Here is an 18,683-nt window from a genome sequence, read left to right on the forward strand (position 1 = left end):
AACTTGAGACCAAAATAAAAAGTCAAAATGATAGGAAACAGAGTAAATTTTGTCATGTTTTAGTAAAACCTGGAGATAATGCAAGATACAGAAATGTTGATACAACTCTGAACTAAAAGTTCTTTGAAAACATTTGTGGCTGTACAAGATCATGGTACAATGTGATGCATTAGTAAAATGAAAATAACAGTTTACATATAACAGTTTCCAAGGATGAAGTACATCAGTGTTGAAGGAAAGAAGATTAACAAAATAAGGTATCTGTTAAGTATTTTTTGAGGGTTATTAGAGATGCACAGAGTGTTGATTAAATTGGCAAGTGGCACAGTATATCAACTTTATGCAGGGAGTATCCTTTGACAATTGAGAAAAATGTGCATAATGTAAGCCTAATAGCTAAAGTCAACATTCTCATTGCACAATCTTTGTAGAACTTGAGGATGGGGTAAACAGTTTGTAAAGTGTCTTGAATGGATAGAATTATAGCTAAGGAATCTCAGTAAATTTGTAGATTTACAGTGCACTAATTTTGAAGTATGGAAAAGGATGGTTTTCTTTATTTTAGAAAGGGGATAGAAGAAACTTTTGCAGCGTATTGAAGAGAAGAGTGAAATGTAGTACAAGTGCCTTTGGAAAATGTACACTCTTTCTGCTAATCTGAGACAGTGACACTGCTCCTGCAGTGAGAGTGACGGAGCACTCACCTGCAAAGCACAGAGATCCGGATTCAAGATCCATCACTATTTGAGGTCTCTACATTCCTTAGCACATATGCTTGTTTATATAAAAAGGTGAGGTGCATAATGGCTTCTTGCTGAATTTGTGTTGAAATATCACAGTGGCAGGGTGCCTGGCTGGCCACATCAATATTTTATTCACACATTGCAACTCACCCTACTCTAAATTGAAGTCCTGTTTTGGGGTCCTGTCCTCCACACTGGTACCTCACTTCTGTAGGAACCACAGCTATCATTGCTGAACAGACCTTGTAGAGGGAGTTGTGAGGCAGAGGTCAGTGATGGCACCAGCTGCCAATGTGCAAATACTGTTCACAGAACCCTCGGCACTGCTATGATCATTAGCCAGACCACTATTTCCTGAGGCCCAGATAAAAAATATTTCCCTTACCACGATGACCCTGGAGGAAAAAAAACAACAAAACAAAACTGAACTTTCCATTTAGACATTTTATTTTAAACATTCAGTACTATATGGCTGCCAAGCTTACAAGGTGTTTTTGATTATGTAGCTTTCAATTACCATAGATTTAATACAGAAAAATGTGTGCTCTTTAAGGAGCCTTGTAATAGCTGCAAAATATGATTCTTTTTATGTACCTATACATTAACACTGACATTCATTCATCCATTTAATTAACAATATTTGAATGTAGTTTCCCGTCATGAAGTAATGGTATTTTTTTATACCCAAACTGAATAAAAAGAGAGAGCGAGAGAGAGAAAAACCATCACTTTTGATGGAGATAGAATGGCAGTACCCAGGTTCATTCAGAAATAAACACACATAATAAAGTGCTCCTTTGTGTTATGGTTACTGAAACATTTAAACTTAAATGTGAAGTCTCCTGCAATGAGGGGAAGGTTTTATTGAAAATCTTGGATGGTAAATGAACTTTTAGGTTTTGATTTAAGCAGAGAACTTCCAACTTTTGAAACTCTTTCTTTCAATGCTTTCAAAGCTAGCCTGCTGGGACTGGAAACTTCCATGTGTTTAGGAAGCTATAAATATCTTTGTGGTCATTACTGTAGGTCTGTTTGCAGTAAAATCTAGAGCATCTATTACATGCCCATCAAGGAGTTGAATTCTGAGGAACAAAAAGTTTAAACTCCATTGCTAATGTGAAACTTTAGCAGTGAGATAAAAGATATGGCCGAAAGGGTCAAACTAATGTTTTTCAGTTACCTGCTTTTCTTGATTAATATTGACAAATCCATGAAGACTAAAATTAACCCTTGATTATGCAGGCATAATGGAGGATGATCCTCTTGCATTTGCTGAATAATATGCACCAATGGAGAAGAGAGGAATAAAATGTACAGTTCACATCATATGGAAAATGTTGAGCTCTGTTCGAGATCTCTTCTGTACATCTTCCCAAATGTCCATGAGAATATAACCACAATAGTGTGTTTAAAGAAAATAGTAAAAAAAATGAAGTCTAAATCTATATAAACAAGCTAGTTTCTATATATAAAAATACACAGGGAAATATTTTGAAGACCATACCTTGGGCAGACTCACTCTCCTGAATACATCATAGGCAATAACATTATGTGCCATAAAAGTGCTTAATTCTGACTATTTCATAGTTCATCTTCATGACTTAGCTAACATATTTCTAAGGTAGCAAAATAACTTGTATCAGGAAGTTAAAACCAATCTTTCATGTAGAGTTGTGATAAACTAGTTTGAAACATCCAGAACCCCACAGAAATCCATGGAATTTCCAGCCTCAATTCTTTTAAACTTTGGATTTGTGAGGCTATTTTCTTGTGAGATTGCATATGACTGGACATTTCTTGTAGGAAGGCATATGAAAACTTAGAACACCCTTTCCATAAAAATACACACCTGGAAAAGCTCAGCCCTTCTCCCAAAAAACCTAATTGAAAACAAAAGAAACACAACATATTTAACATGGAATATTTTATTATTTTGGTCAGATCTACTTTCAAGTGACTAGAAAGAAAGGAAGGCCATAGTTTCTCTTGGAAGGCAGGGAAAAAAATGCTTAGAAAGGTAACTTTGAAATTACATAAGCCACATTCAATGGAGTAGAAGAGATGTTGCCCTGAAAAATATATGTATGTTGATATGGTCACAGAAGATCCTGTCCCAAGAGTCAGAGTGGGAACGGGCCTTGAGGATAAATGAGGCTGGAGCGTTGGGGGGAGGGGAGGCTGAACAGGGGCAGGGCCTTGGAGCAAAGCAGGAGGGGTGTGGCTGCAGTCTGGGAGCTGATGGCCTCCACACTTCTAGGGAGCTTCCAGGGTGCTCACACCCAGCGTCCCCAAACTTAAGAGTCACATGCCACCTATGGCCTTCACCAAACAAGGACACTCCACCAAAGAAGTAGATTGCATCATGGAAGGGGCTACCCAAATGTCCCAAGAGAACCTGCTTCAATACAGAAATAAAATCCCCTCTGATCTCACACCCCTACTTGTCACTTACCACCCGACGCTGGAACCCAGACAGGGTATCATCAAACAACTACAACCCATACTCAAAGGAGACCCCACTCTGAAAGAAATTTTTCCTGAACCCCATCTTCTGGCCTTCAAGCAATGCTCCAACATCTCCAAACTCATCATCAGAAGGAAGCTCCCCACAGACCAGGCTACACCATCTCAAAATGTCACCAGACCCTACCAGAACAACAGACGCAAAACCTGCAGACATATCTCCACTGCTACAATGATCAACACCCCCTACAACACATCTTTCAAGATCCATGGGTACTACATATGCCTGTCAGAACATGTGGTGTACCTCATCCAGTGCACTAAATGCCCCAATAGCAACTATGGGCATGTTCATGCAGCAAAGAAAAACCTATGGCTGGCCCATGCCAGCTGACTTGGGCTCATGGGGCTTGGGATGCAATGCTGTTTCACTGCTATGTAAACTTCCAGGCTTGGGCTGGAGCCTGAGTTCTGGGACCCTCCCATCTTGCAGAGTCCTAAAGTCTTAGAATACGTGCTAACTACTCACGCTAAACTATCTCTTTGATATTGTATTTAGCTCTAAGGACCTTCCCCAGACCTGAGGAAGAGCTCTGTGTAGCTTGAAAGCTTGTCTCTCTCACCAACAGAAGTTGGTCCAGTAAAAGATATTATCTCACCCATCTTCTCTTTCTAATACCCTGGGACTGACATAGTTGCAATACTGCCTACAACATAGGAAATTATGTATCAGAGGGGTAACTGTATTAGTCTGGAGCTATAAAAAGTGACAAAAAGTCCTGAGGCACCTTATAGACTAACAGAAGTATTGGAGCATATGCCTTCATGGGTGAATACCCACTTTGTCAGACCACATGCGTCTAATGAAGTGGGTATTCTTTCACAAAAGTTTTTGGGAGATTATGACTTTTTCAGATTTATTCATTATCCAAAATTATTCCCTGAATGATTTTTGCTAATGATTCTTGGAAGGTGTCTCATTCATGAGCAGTTCATTGCAAGTATTTGATACTTAATATTTCTGCGTTGGTTATTCATAACTGGACACTTCCCTTCCTATGGTTCGTTTCTCTGACTGGAAAAATATAATTCCTAGAATCAGGTTTTTTAGGGGGTAAATTATCATGCTTAAGAATAGAAAATTCACTTTCTATGAATATTTTCTAATATTGATTTAACATTTTTCCATGAATATTGAAACAATGTGAACTAATTTTTGTGGAATTATTTTTGCAGTATCTGTGCAGCTCTAGTGGAAGACTACTTAACAGAATTGCTATCATAATTTTTGTTATACTAATAGAGATAAGTTTGTCCAACATATTAATGGAATCTTGTGAATATCCAAAGGCTTCATGATGTTTTTCATCCATATTAAGATAGTAATGGGAAATAACGGCCCTGATACCAAGAAAGCCCAAGATGTGGTCTTCAAATTAGTCAGAGGTATGATTGAAGGATGAAGAGGTTCATTTATATCCTGAATGACTTTCTTTGGTATGCTCATAAAACAGGAGATTTTCTTGGTCCAGGCTTGTTTCTGATGAACCATTTGCCACAGCATGTATCAGAATCTCTCCTGGCTCCTGTATTGTTAAAAACTGATTATAATAAAATTTTCTAACGTCCCGTCCTCCTCTATTTTCTTCTTTTCTTTTTTTTCTCTGAGGGGTAAGAAAGAGGCATGGAATTGGAGGAGAGCTATACAAGGGGATTACACTGTGTGTTTAACATTTAGTAATTTCCTAGCCTCCGCTTGCAGTCAGTCACTCAGCCATCCTAATCATCTGCTCAAAGCTAAACTTCTTCTTACCTTTTAGTCTAGCTGAACACAGCAATAGACACAGTTTCTTTGGGGAAAGTGAATGTACTGGTACATATGTATTGATGAAAGACCGATTCTTTGTATTCTTAGAAAGTAAGACTTCCTGAAACAAGTAGCTAGCTTTGAATATGTCAAAGCAAGTGTTTAGAAAAGGAGATATGAGTATTCAAATGATCCTTACAAAGTACTAACTGCTCCAAAAGAAAATCTTGTGTATGATAATTTATCCTGGGAGATACAGTTTTGTCTGGCCTTTAATTGACCCTTATCATAACTCAATGCTTTGGATTTAACTCCCACTATGGTTGAGAAAACTCTGGTCTTTAATAAATTAGGGCACAGTCCTACACACATGCATGTTAATAGTCCCAATACTATTCACACGAGAAAAGTTATTCACATGCATAAGCAATTGCAAGTTTTCTGTTAGCGGAAATCTAAGGCCAGTCTACACGGTTACAGCAATGATGGTTGGGGTGTGACATTTATTTTTAACAACATTTCTATACTGGCAAATGCCCCAAGTATAGGTGGAGTTATACTGGCATAAAAGTACTTTTGTTGGTATAGCTTATTTGGTTTGCTGAACCTGGTATAAGCTATTATGCCTAAATCACTTTTTTGCTAATATAAGCTAGGATGGCATGCTGATATAGTGTTGCCAACTCTCAAGATTTTATCATGAATCTTGCAATATTTGGTGTGACCTAGTGAACGGAGCACTAAATGGGGAATCAGGAGACCTGGGTTCCACTGGGTGACCTTGGACAAGTCACTACAGCTTCCAGTGCCTCGGTTCCCCATTCAGTCAAATGGGATTAATGATACTGATCTCCTTTGTAATGCGCATTGAGATCTAAGGATGAAAAATACCAGATAAAAGCAAGGTGCTTTTATAATTATTGTTCTTAACACCCGAGCTCCCAGACTCAAAAGCCTGTGTAAGATTCTCAGCGTTCTTTTCCTTTCTTTTCTTTTTAAAGGAAGATTCTTGCCCTCATCGTTTCAGAATAAGTTTGAATGTGGGAAGTGAGTTAACCTTAAAAGCTCAGGGACTAGGAGTCAAATTATAATCTAATCTTATTTATCTATCATGATCTTAAGAGAGTCTCATTTTTTGGGACCTGGTATTTTTTTTGAACATTTGGTGTTGGCAGTACTGCCAGTGTTGATCTTCCAACTCTGTCAGAGACTAAGTCAGGCACATATTTCCAGTGCATGTTAGGTATACAACTTTATTAGCTCAGTAACCGTGGAGCATTTGCTTTCATGCACTATTAATAATAAACAGTAATAATGTGCATCCCTCATTCAAGGATCACTTTGCATCAGTTGAGGAATCCGTTTTAGAGGTGGATAAACTGAGGAACTTGAGGCTAAGGCTTCAATTCTCTAATGCGCATAGTACTTTCCTCACTTACTTAATTTTTAAAATATGACCTGTCTCATTGATTTTATTAGGACTATGCACATACTTAAAAGGTAAGTGCATGCTTAAGTACTTTGGGAGATCAGGTCAGAGGGGTCAACACTTTGCAGGATTGAGCCAGAGCAATTCACCAGCAGAGTTAAGACTAAGACCCAGTGTTGACTCCTTGTCTCCTTGGTTGGATCACTGGACTAAATATGCACAAGCTCCTCCCGTGGTGAATTTGTTTGGATGTATATAAAGACTTTTTAAGATCCCTATAACACAAATATTAAAAAAAAATCTAAAAGGCTAAAGGTTGGCACTGCTAAAGACAGAAATCCAGTTATACAGATAAGACAAACTGCAAACTAATAAGGGCAAAGACATGACACATGTGTGAGCATGCAAAGATGGATGCTCCATGCAGCTGATGGAGCAGCTTGAAGAAAGGATGCTCAAAGAATCAAGAATATACAAATGTAAAATGGGAATTAAAGGCTAGACAAGAGCATCACAGAGAAGGATGCACGGATCATAATGGATGATACACTGAATGCTTAAAAAATGCAATGTTGTCACAAAAAAGACAAATGCTACACTGGGTTGTGTTAATTAGAGTATGGCTTGTGAGACAAGGGAGATAGTTTTTCCACTCTATTCGACACTTGCTAGGCCTCATTCAGAGTTCTGCATTCAGTTTGGGCTACCACATTTTTCAAAAGATACAGACAAATTAGAGGGACTTAAGAGAAGAACATCAAAAATGATAAAAGGTATTGAAAATAAGGCCCATGAGGAATGATTAAGAGAACTGGACATGTTCAGTCTAGAGAAGAGAGGGCAAAAGGGAGACCTCATAACTCTCCACCACTGCATAAGGGATGATACAAAGAGGACAGGGACCAATTATTCTCATTAGTTAGTGGGGACACAACAAGAAGTAATGGCCTCAGCTACAACATAGATCATATAGGTTAAATATTAGGAAAAACGTCATAACTCTAAGAACAGTTAGGTCATGGAGCAAGCTGCCAAGGGATTTTCACTGGATATGTTCAAGGCTAGATTTAAAGGCAATCTATCTGGAATGGTTTAAGGTTAATGAAATAAATCCTGACACAGTATGTGAGGGAAAGAGGAGAGAGACTGAACTAAATGACCGACTAGAGGTCTCTTCACTGGCAAATGAGTCTATGACCCTGTGCAGTACAATGGAAGGTTTATTTGCTATTAATATTTTGCATTATATAATCTCTGCACTTGTTTCAAAAATAAAATGTACAGAAGTGCTTTTTGGTCTTAAATGAATATTTAAAGTTATTTACAATTTCAGAGATGGTACCACATTTCCAGTGGTCCGGTTGGCTAGTCACTCATGCATATGTAAGTATTAGCTGTGGGGAGACGGGGAACCCTGCTCTTACCCAGAGGAGTAATAAGCAACACTCCAATCTATTCCAGTCTCAGAATGGTTTAGGCTAAATGTGTGGCTGGCACTGCCCCACTCCAACTTTTGGTAAGTCTCTCTGGGTATGGGCAGGATTTTGGCTTTGTTCTTTATATAACGCCCCCCCACCCCCGCATCCTCAGCCTCTGCAAAACAATGGTCATTTCCCACCTCTTCAAAAACAAACTATTAACAACATAGTTTCCTTCTTACATATAACATATAAGCAGATCAATGTGTTTCCCTAAAACTGTGAATCTTGTGTTCATGGTGTGACAGTGCCTAAAGCAATCTCTTGCATGAAGCATGGTGCCCTACCTCCATGTGAATGTAAGGTATGACCTACTAATATGTTTGGAACTGTTGAAATACATCAAAACAATGTGTAACAACAGATCTAAAAATAACCCTTAATGCCAGTTTCACAATCTAGTATGCTAGCAACTTGCATTAATAATCTAATTACAGATGAGAAATTCTTACTTTAGAAATGCAAATCAGATTAATATTTAGCCAAACTGAAGCACCAATATACAGTGAAAGGAATTTTTTGTTTTACCTTACTGAAATTCTAAGTGTCCTCAAACCACTGCTTAATGCTATCTGCTGGAATAGACTGGAAATGAAGTAGCTATATGAGTTCCCTGCATTGCCATCTTCTGCCAACAACCATTCCAGTGCCAATAATAAATTACCAGACTAAACAGTTTAAAGTTGGCATTCTCATTTGTGATGCTGTACTTATGTTATACTCACAAGATTTATTCTCTGAATTCAAAGTATTCTAGCAAATGACCTATTAGAAATACATAATTTTGGATGACAACCATATGTCTATGGTAGATTAATTTGATATTTGAACAGAGCATTTTTCTTATCAAGAGAAATTTGTGGTGCTACTTGAACTATTATAGCTACAATAAGGGTCAGTCAGATATCCGTTCTAACCTCCTTCTTTCAGAAGTTTAAATCCAGTGCTGGCTGGGTCCTGGCAAACAGATCTCAGAAAAAGAGAAATGTTTTTTTAGCAACTGAGGCAAATATTGGTTTTCTATATTTATGTTTAGATTTTTTTTAAAAAAAGTTTACCTGATTTAAAACAAATTCTTTCCCGTGTGTAACTAACATGGCTTCAATTTAAATTGGAATTTGTCCAAGCACTAGTTCACTCTGTAGTCTAATGGCTTAGGTATTTTGAAAATGGAAGAGAGAGAAGTACAAAGGTTTAAAAAGGGACTGCAAAACAAAACAAACAGAAAAAAGCTTCACAAGCATTTTTAAATGTGGACTTAATATGCATGTGTAGCAGCTGGATTGACACAATGGACCATAACGGCGCCTTCAGGTTTCTTTCATACTGTATTATTCACTCTGCAGTCAGAGTACTAAAAACAATTTTGGGGGGTGGGGGAAAGAGCCTATATTTTTGCAAACAGCTGCATTTAGACAACAATAGCACAGGCCATTTTGTCATGTGAGAGTTCCAATATAAACATCGGCTTGTTTGATTTAAGTATTGAGTGACTAGATGTAAGGGGGTGCATAGGGTTTAACTCAGAGCAGCATTTGGCCCAACTGCTAGAAAGCCTTTAAACATGGATTCAGTATCCAAAGAGAACGTAGCCCTGCTAAATCACATCTAAAGTGCTTTAAAAATGTTGCTTATACAACTGAGTTTGTTTTCTGTTACAAACAATAAAAGATGTGTTGGATTTATTGAGCAATTTTATCTGATTTATGAAATCTACTCTTGTCCACTCTAACCTTGTCTGTTACAAGTAGCTGTACTGTAAAAGGAATATGCAGGTACTGCCATCAGGAAAGACCATGTGACTTTAATTATTTATAAATTAATATGTCACAAATATGAAGCTTTGAGACAAGCACACTTCCCAGCTGCACATTTTGTGACTTGTGATTTTTCTAAATGGAACAGATGAAATAATGACTCTCTCTCATTCCCTCTGTTCCCCTTGTATATTGGTTGGTTTACTTGCCATGACTCTGGATATGTAAAGACAGGTAGAAATACTTACAGAGATGTTTATCATACAGAAACAGAGGGTAAATTAAACATGCCATTACTTTATCAGCTGCGATAATAAACACTTGATGCCAGAATGTATTTTCCGACAAGTGAAACTATCATTGTTTTTTAAATATCTTATTTTGCTTTTAGTGATGCAAAAAATAATTGCATGTCTAGTGTAAAATTACAGAATGCCAATGTAATAACGTAGTAAAATCCTACACGTGAAGGGTATTACTTTAAACACCAACAGAATAACAGCAAAATAATAAAAAGGCTTAGTTAAAGCATTAACTTTTTTTGTTCTTTTAGGGCTAACCAACAATTTTGATATTATTAAATGCATACTTGTTTGCTTTGTCCTGCAGACTTAAAAGGCAAGTTGAAATTAAGCTCAGATGGCTTAATTGATGGCATAAACATAAGGGCAAGAAATATATTCAGAATACATATGGCTGTACCATCTGATGTAAACAAGTACAGTGGAGATATATATACATACATATATTTATTTAGTTCCTAGTTGGGCACATAAGTTGAAATTAAAGCCCATTTTCAAGCATGACCTGTGATAATCAAATGCATATAAATAAACAATAAAGCAAGATAACACAAAAATAACATCAATTACAACAACTTCTAGTCATCATGAGGTATTGTTTCAGTTCCATCTTAAAACAGGAAAAGCTCCCAATTGTTCTTAAATCAACTGGTAACTGATTCCACATTTGTGCAGCCTTGAAACAAAAAGCTTTTTGTCCCTCGTTTGTATTCATTCTAGGACACGCTAGTCCCAGAGCTTGAATAGAGTGTAATGTATAAGCTGCTCTGTGTGAATGTAGCAGGTTGAAATAGTGAACACTAAGTGACACAGTGCTCTAATTGATATTTTGTATATTTTTAAAAAGTGTATGGCATTTAAAAAACACCAACAGCAAAAATTCTTACATGAGGTTGACATTGCAATGGCTCTGGTCAATGGAAAGTGCAACAGAAATCTATGGAATTTTGCACACTGTTCAGTATCATGCTTGATATATACTTACACGTATGGAACATATTGTGTGGAACAAGATTATGAAAATAAGCTTTTGGAACTTTGAAAGCAGGCCTGTTTCAGCTATATTATTAAAAAAAGGAAGAGATAATCCTCTGATAGACAGATTGAAATGGAACTTAAAGATGAAATCCTAAGAAAAAATGTTATTTATGCTCCTTTTTCTTTTGATATATAAAAATGCTCTCTAATGTTTTTTTTTCTGTCTTTCAAAAATAGGTTTGCTTTTTTATTTTCATATTTTTAAAATTAGAAGTGTCAGGACCTGATTTCAACATTTTTCCTTGATGAGCCTTTGGAAGACTAGAGACCTGGTAGGATTATTATGACATCAGATAAAGGGAAAAAGAAGACTAAAACCTGATCAACAGAAAGAGGATGGGATGTCTAGTCAAACAATTTAACTCTTTTATTTGTATAGCTCAAATTCCTGCCAAATACTTGAGAGAAATACTGTTTGTGAAAGAGTCAACCCCCTTTTAAATGAGGGCTGAGAAAACTCAAAGTTGTAAGGTTCTTCAGAAAATCTTTGAGCAAAATGACTGAAGTCAAGACTTGATATTGCTAAAGTTTAAAAAAAAAAGCTTTGTGGCCCTCTTCTCTGTATATATCATAACGAACCAGTAAAAGACACAAACTATATATATATTCCTTCCAAATCCACTATTAATGTCAAATGGTGTGGAATCTTGCACAACCACTGACAGTCCAAAACAAAGCAGATATGCTGTATTTCCACTGTGTGAATGGAAAAGGAGAAGAGTGGCCAAGGTCCAGAAGGTAGGATACCAGGGTGATAGGTGCCTCAGAAAGACCTAAGGCATCAAGGAAAGAGCCTGCAGCCCACTGTATGCCACAGAGCAAAGGTACCAGCAGGGGTGTGTGTGAGGGAAATGATAATCTGCTACTAATCAGAACTGGATTGCTTCCACCAGGAACAAGGGAGGAGCAGTAAAGAAATTGTGCTCTCCAAAGGACAGATGGTATATGAATAACATATCCTTGAAGGAGCAAAAGGTGGATGTGGGTGGATGTATAGCTATGCCTAAACAACATAGTAAGAGAAGCAGTGTGAGGCAAAAAGGCATCCTTTAAAAAGTGGAAGTTAAATCCTAGTGAGGAAAATAGAAAGGAACATAAACTCTGGCAAATGAAGTGTAAACATATAATTAGGAAGGCCATAAAAGAATTTGAAGAACAGCTAGCCAAAGACTCAAAAAGTAATACCAACATTTTTTAAGTACATCAGAAGCAGAAAGCCTGCTAAACAACCAATGGGGCCACTGGATGATCGAGATGCTAAAAGAGCACTCAAGGATGATAAGGCCATTGTGGAGAAACTAAATGAATTCTTTGCATCAGTCTTCATGGTTGAGGAGGTGAGGGAGAGTCCCAAACATGAACTATTCTTTCCTCACAAATCTGATGAACTGTCCCAGATTGAGATGTCATTAGAGGAGGTTTTGGAACAAATTGATAAACTAAACAGTAATAAGTCACCGAGACCAAATGGAATTCACCCAAGAGTTCTGAAGGAACTCAAATGTGAAATTGCAGGACTACTAACTGTAGTCTGTAACCTATCATTTAAATCAGCTTCTGTACCAAATGACTGGAAGATAGCTAATATGATGCCAATTTTTAAATTGGGCTCCAGAGCTGATCCCGGCAATTACAGGCTGGCAAGCCTGATTTTAGTACCAGGCAAACTGGTTGAAACTATAGTAACAAAAAAAATTGTGAGACACATAGATGAACATAATTTGTTGGGGAAGAGTCAACATGGTTTCTGAAAAGAGAAATCATGCCTCATCAATCCACTAGAATTCTTTGAGGGGGTCAACAAGCACTTGGCAAGGGGAATCCAGTGGATATAGTGTACTTAGATTTTCAGAAAGCCTTTGACCAGGTCCCTCACCAAAGGCTCTTAAGCAAAGTAAACTGGCATGGGATAAGAGAGAAGGTCCTCTCATAAATTGGTAACTGGTTAAAAGATAGGAAACAAAGGGTAGGCATAAATGGCCAGTTTTCAGAATGGAGAGAGGTAAATAGTGGTTTCCCCCAGGGGTCTATACTGGGCCCAGTCCTATTCAGCATATTCATAAATGATCTGGAAAACGGGGTAAACAATGAGGTGGAAAAACTTGCAGATGGTACAAAACTACTCAAGATAGTTAAGTCCCAGGCATACTGCAAAGAGCTACAAAAGGATCTCTCAAAACGGGTTGACTGGGCAACAAAGTGGCAGATTAAATTCAATGTTGATAAATGCAAAGTAATGCATATCAGAAAATATAATCCCAAACATACCTATAAAATGATGGCGTCTAAATTAGCTGTTACCACTCAAGAAAGAGATCTTGGAGTCATTGTGGATAGTTCTCTGAAAACATCCACTCAATGTGCAACAGCAGCCAAAAAAGTGAACAGAATGTTGGAATCATGGATAAAGGGATAGATAATAAGACAGGAAATATCATATTGCCTCTGTACAAATCATGGTACGCCCACACCTTGAATACTGCGTGCAGATGTGGTCGCTTCATCTAAAAAAAAAAGATATTTTGGACTTGGAAAAAGTTCAGAAAAGGGCAACAAAGAGGAGAGAGTAATAAGATTGTGAATTTTCAGCTTGGAAAAAAGACGACTTAAGGGGGATATGATAGAGGTCTACAAAATCATGACTTGTATGGAGAAATTAAATAAGGAAGTGTTATTTACTCCTTCTCAGAACACAAGAACTAGGGGCTACCAAATGAAATTAATAGGCAGCAGACTTAAAGCAAACAAAAGGAAGTATTTTTTCAAACAATGCACAGTCAACCTAGGGAACTCCTTGCCAGAAGATGTTATCAAGGCCAAAATTATAACAGGGTTCAAAAAAGAACTAGATAAATTCATGGAGGATAGCTCCATCAATGGTTATTAGCTATGATCGACAGTGATGGTGTCCCTAGCCTCCATTTGCCAGAAACTGGGAATGGATGACAGGGGATGGATCACTTGATGATTACCAGTTCTGTTAATTCCCGCTGGGGCACCTGGCATTGGCGACTGTTTGAAGACAGGATACTGGGCTAGATGGACCTTTGGTCTGACCCAGTTTGACCGTTCTTACGTTCATAGGGTCTACAAACTGTACAGGCCCACTGCACAATGCTGCAAGTGAAGGGATAGCAGACCAGGACATGGCTCACTGTCCAAGTGCTCTGAGCCCTACTTCACATGTAGCTCTCCCCGACAAAGCCCTTGTATTCAAGCTTCATTCTGGGGAGGAGGATTCTGAAGTTTAATGCCATCTCTATTCAGTTGTTTTTGCCTCCACAGCTCCTATAAAGTCTTGTGCAATGTAATCAGTCTGGCTCAGTGCAGGTGGCCTCCATCAGGTAATTGAATCTTGTTTTTCCCCACTGTGGAGAATTTTCATGTTAAAATTTCTCAGATACAGAATGACCTATATTTCTGCATGAATGGAGGGCAGTCTTTTGTGGGGAAAGACACTATGGGTGAAATGCTGCCCTCACTGAAGTCACTGGGAGATATTCCTGGAGGAGCCAGAATTTCACCCTATGCCTTCTCTTGAACTTCAGGCAGTGCTGCTCATTGTCTGTATCAAATCTATCCAATTGCATTGTCTCTCTTACTGGGGAAGCTGTGGTCTAGTGTCTTTGATTATTGGAGCTACCTAAATAAAATAAATAAAAATAAAATAAGAAAAAAAGTTAACATTACATATGCCTTGCAAACTGATAAAAGTAGGGCAAACGTTGAGCCTAGCAGCTACAATAACATACCTTTAAACTTTAGGCCTGTGTGAAAATCATCTTCTTGATATCAGGAGTCAGATTAATATAGTGGTACTGTAGTGACACATCATTTAATGAGTTGCCAATTATAGGACAGTATTTTTCAGTAACATGGCAACTATGTGTAAACTCCACTGGAAACTATGGTCGCTCTGCAGCAACTCTAAGTTAATGCTGTGGCATTATATCCCTATAACATAGTCAGTCAACACTTTATCTCTATGGATCTCAATATAGTAGTTATAACTGTACTGTTTTTGCTACTTCAGTTCTATGTTGTTCACACAGGTTTTTTTGGAGGTACTAATTTATAGTTGAATTTTTTTGTCACTACTACCATTATTCCTTTCTACTAATCTGCTGATAAAAATGGAATAGCTCAAATATTGTCTGTCCAGCATATCTCACGATTCTTTCCTTAATTAAAACATAATGGTTTTTCAGGTTGGAAGTGTCCGTGCGAGAGATGAGAATTCCTAAATCTAAGCTGATTCCCTTGTTTAGCACAAAAGAAAACACTTTAAAAGAAAAACCCTGTACTTCTATCTTTCTGAAAAGTCCACATCTGATGACATTTTTTATTAAACAACCCAGAGCTTAGGACAAAGAGAATTGGGTTCTCTGTAGCAGAACACCCAATCTTCAAATTTAAACAACTCTTTGGAATAGTTTACCTAAAGGCAAATACTGAATTCTTTAAGTAGGAAAGTCTGAAAGGATTATATTCTGAAGTAGTTGAAAGTTTGAAAGATTACCTCTTCACTTCTTCAAGCCGTGAAAGTAAGGCTGGGCAAGCCCTTCTCCATGGGCAGATCCTGCTCAGCGCCATAGTAGGTTAATCAAAGAGGTTGTAATTCTTTCCTCAGAAACAAGTCATGAGAGTTCTCCCCCCTGCCAACAGTGCATGAACCTGAGCTGAGCTGGAAATAAATAGGAGGGTCAGAGGCATCCACTTCTCTGAAGGAGGAGGGAGGAAGAGGGCTGCTGATCAGGCAGCAGGTAAGGGAAGCTGGGAGTAGATTACAGAGCACAGGGACTGCTCCAGATGGGCCTGACAGAACCCCTGGAGCCCAGGAAAGAAATAGTCAGAGGTTAGTGGAGTCCAGATCTGGAGCTGGGCCCTAGTGGAGCTCAGCACTGAGTTTGGGTGCATGGATGTTCAATATTCAAATTCAAGGCAATGCAAGTCAAGAAGTGGAAGCATATGCTACCCAGGTCTAATGGTTTCCATAGACAGTGATGAAGATGGTGAATAAGAAAATAGAATTACCTTGGGTGGGGTAACATTCAGCAGACTAAAGCAGTTTCTTACAGAAAGGATGCCACATTGCCTGAAGTGAAAGTTGTATAACATATGCATTCTGCCTGCTGGCATGTATAGTGCTGAAATTTGGACACCATCAAAGGAAACGCAAAGTTTCTTGAAGATAAGGCAAAGAAGAGAGGCGATGGCAATGCTTGGTATCACATTGAAGGATACGAGAACTGACATGCAGAGTTTGCAATGAAGATTTGATGTCATCATCGTACAAAGAGTAGGTAGAAGAAGCTCACTGGCTTGCTCACTAGGTGGGGGATGGAAGATAATCAAAAATGGTTTTTAAATGACTGTCCGTAGATTGTAAATGAAACAGAAGCCAGCTGCGAGTTACATGGAGACATGAGCTGACAAAGTTGCTGGGACAAGAATGGCACAAAATCAAAATAATGGTGCTTTATGGAGGAGGCCTTTGTCCAGCAGGGGACTGACAGAAGAAGAAATGCCTAGAGGCCCCAGTCAGGGACTGGAGCCCCATTGTGCTAGACACCAAGGAGCTGTGCAGAAGTCAGTAAGAGGAGGCCTGAAGTTTCTACTAGTCTTGTTGGAAACACTACTTCTTAAGGAGAAACCCAACAAAGACTCAGCAAAGTCTCTACAACTTGTGCTCAGGAAATCATAATTGCATCTTGTGTGTTATTATTTAGTTGTAAGATTTATAAACTATAACGATAAACTGTAAGCACCATAGAGATGTCTACTCTAAAGTGTTGTTTTAGCATAGATTCGTTTTTGGAGGTGAATTTAGCAGAAAGCTTGGGAAGTAGTGAAACTATAATAAAGAAAATAGGGCACTTCAATTAAAAACTTGATACCTGTAGAAGTGTGTAAGAAAAGTGAAAAGTCCTGATGCTTACCTATGTACATAATTTAGATGGAGAATAACCCATTAGCTAAAGAGTAAGCCATCATACATTTAGAATTTGAGCCTTTTCTCACTGAAGCAGGTGCAAAATTCCCTTGGACATCTGTGCGAGAAGGATGAGCCCATTTAACACCTTGTTTAATAGAGATGGAAAAATCACATCTATTTTCTATGTGCATTTTAGTTGTGACTTTAACAAAAATGGAAGTGGCAGTGAGATATTGTAACTCACAGACAAATGTGGGATTATTTAATGGATTTATATTTCTTTGTCTTTCTTGGGCTGAGTGGTTAATCTGCAGTTAATAAGAAACTCCATTCCCAACGTGGCTTATTCCTGTGTACAGTGCAATATCCTTGAGTTTCAAATAAATCACAATTTTTTCCAGTTCTGTAATTGAGGAGATTATTAGAATTGGGGCTAGCCTCTCCCCGCCCTATTATGGAATTAAAGCAGAAGATTCAACCATGAAAAATCTATGCATTGCAGAGACTTGCACATACCTTGGGATCTGCCAGGGACAAGGAATTTTCAGGATTTCCACTACATTGCCAGCTCTCTCTCCATTATGCTTGGGTAGTATGGGCTCCTGCAGAACAAGTACTGCCTAAGATTCCCTTGACCATAGCTAAGCCTGGAACCATGTTCCCATGGAGTTTCGACACTGATGTGGAAGCAGTAACAACAACAGGTACTGTAGACTTTGTCTCCACATTCTTTGCCTCTCAAGCCAGTTCCACGCAGGAATCTCTGGGTGCATATCCCCGTCATCATCTCCACCACTAGCAGAAGTGGAGGGAAATACAGAAATCAACTTGACTAGTTAGCTGGATTTTTCAAATCTTATTTTAATCATTTTTTACCACTTTACACGATGAACAGCCAAACTCTGGGGCATATATTAAACCCATATCCAAAACGTATGCACCTAAAAACAAGTTTGCAGTGGTGAAAAAAAATTAACACCAAGCAACCAGCCCCAACTTCTTTTTTCAAGAAGACAGTGCACCAGTTAAAAATGATTATAAGAAAAAGGCTCATTTTACATTATAGCACAATAATCTGAGCACAACTAGGACAGTAACAGAGATGACATTTAGTTTGTCTGCTCTTCTTTCCCATCTCATTAATGGTTTGCCATGGGGTCCTTCTGGGTTATCTATTAGTAGAATTCACTAATATTCATTTAATCCCACTACAACCAATTATACATCCCCCTTAACCATTCTCTCCAGCTCTTTGCCTACAGAATTATGTCTAATGAAGTATATCAATATTGAGGATTCAAATGCTAGCAGCCCTTGTCTCCATGAAATAATTATAACCAGTAAATATCACACACGTAACACCACAGTGACAACATCCAGAGATTGGGAACAGTATGGTAATGATATTCAAACAGGAATCCAGCACCCCCTCAATCCTAGAACCATTAATGACTGCAGCTGGAACAATTGACAGAGGGAAAATGAATCATTCCCTTGGACGAGAACAAACCGATATTAAAGTGTAATAGTTTATTAAACAACTGAGTTTAGGAGTTAAATGACTAAATTGCGTCTCCATGGGTTTCTTCGAAGTACTGTCTGATCACAATAATGGATTGCCTGCAAACTTTTATCTTAGCCATCGCCTCTGGAGTTATGCTTTTAAACTATTTAAACATGGTATTAATGAAACATGCTATACTGGTAAAGACACTACTTTTATCACCACAT

At 38.2% G+C, this 18,683-nt stretch overlaps 1 long non-coding RNA gene across 1 annotated transcript in view; it reads right to left on the reverse strand.

Annotated features, from left to right (window-relative positions):
* Positions 1-847: 847 nt before the first annotated feature.
* The window catches only part of LOC115654935, a 31,158-nt gene continuing 13,322 nt past the window's right edge, over positions 848-18,683 (reverse strand). Inside the window, exons 3-4 of the long non-coding RNA XR_004001303.1 lie at positions 17,469-17,747; positions 848-1,138 (exon numbers count right to left, since the gene is read on the reverse strand). This is a non-coding gene — a long non-coding RNA (uncharacterized LOC115654935). The remainder of the gene's footprint in view (positions 1,139-17,468; positions 17,748-18,683) is intronic.

The sequence above is a fragment of the Gopherus evgoodei genome, chromosome 1 (genome assembly GCF_007399415.2).
Source record: "Gopherus evgoodei ecotype Sinaloan lineage chromosome 1, rGopEvg1_v1.p, whole genome shotgun sequence".
Taxonomy (NCBI): Eukaryota; Metazoa; Chordata; order Testudines; family Testudinidae; genus Gopherus; species Gopherus evgoodei.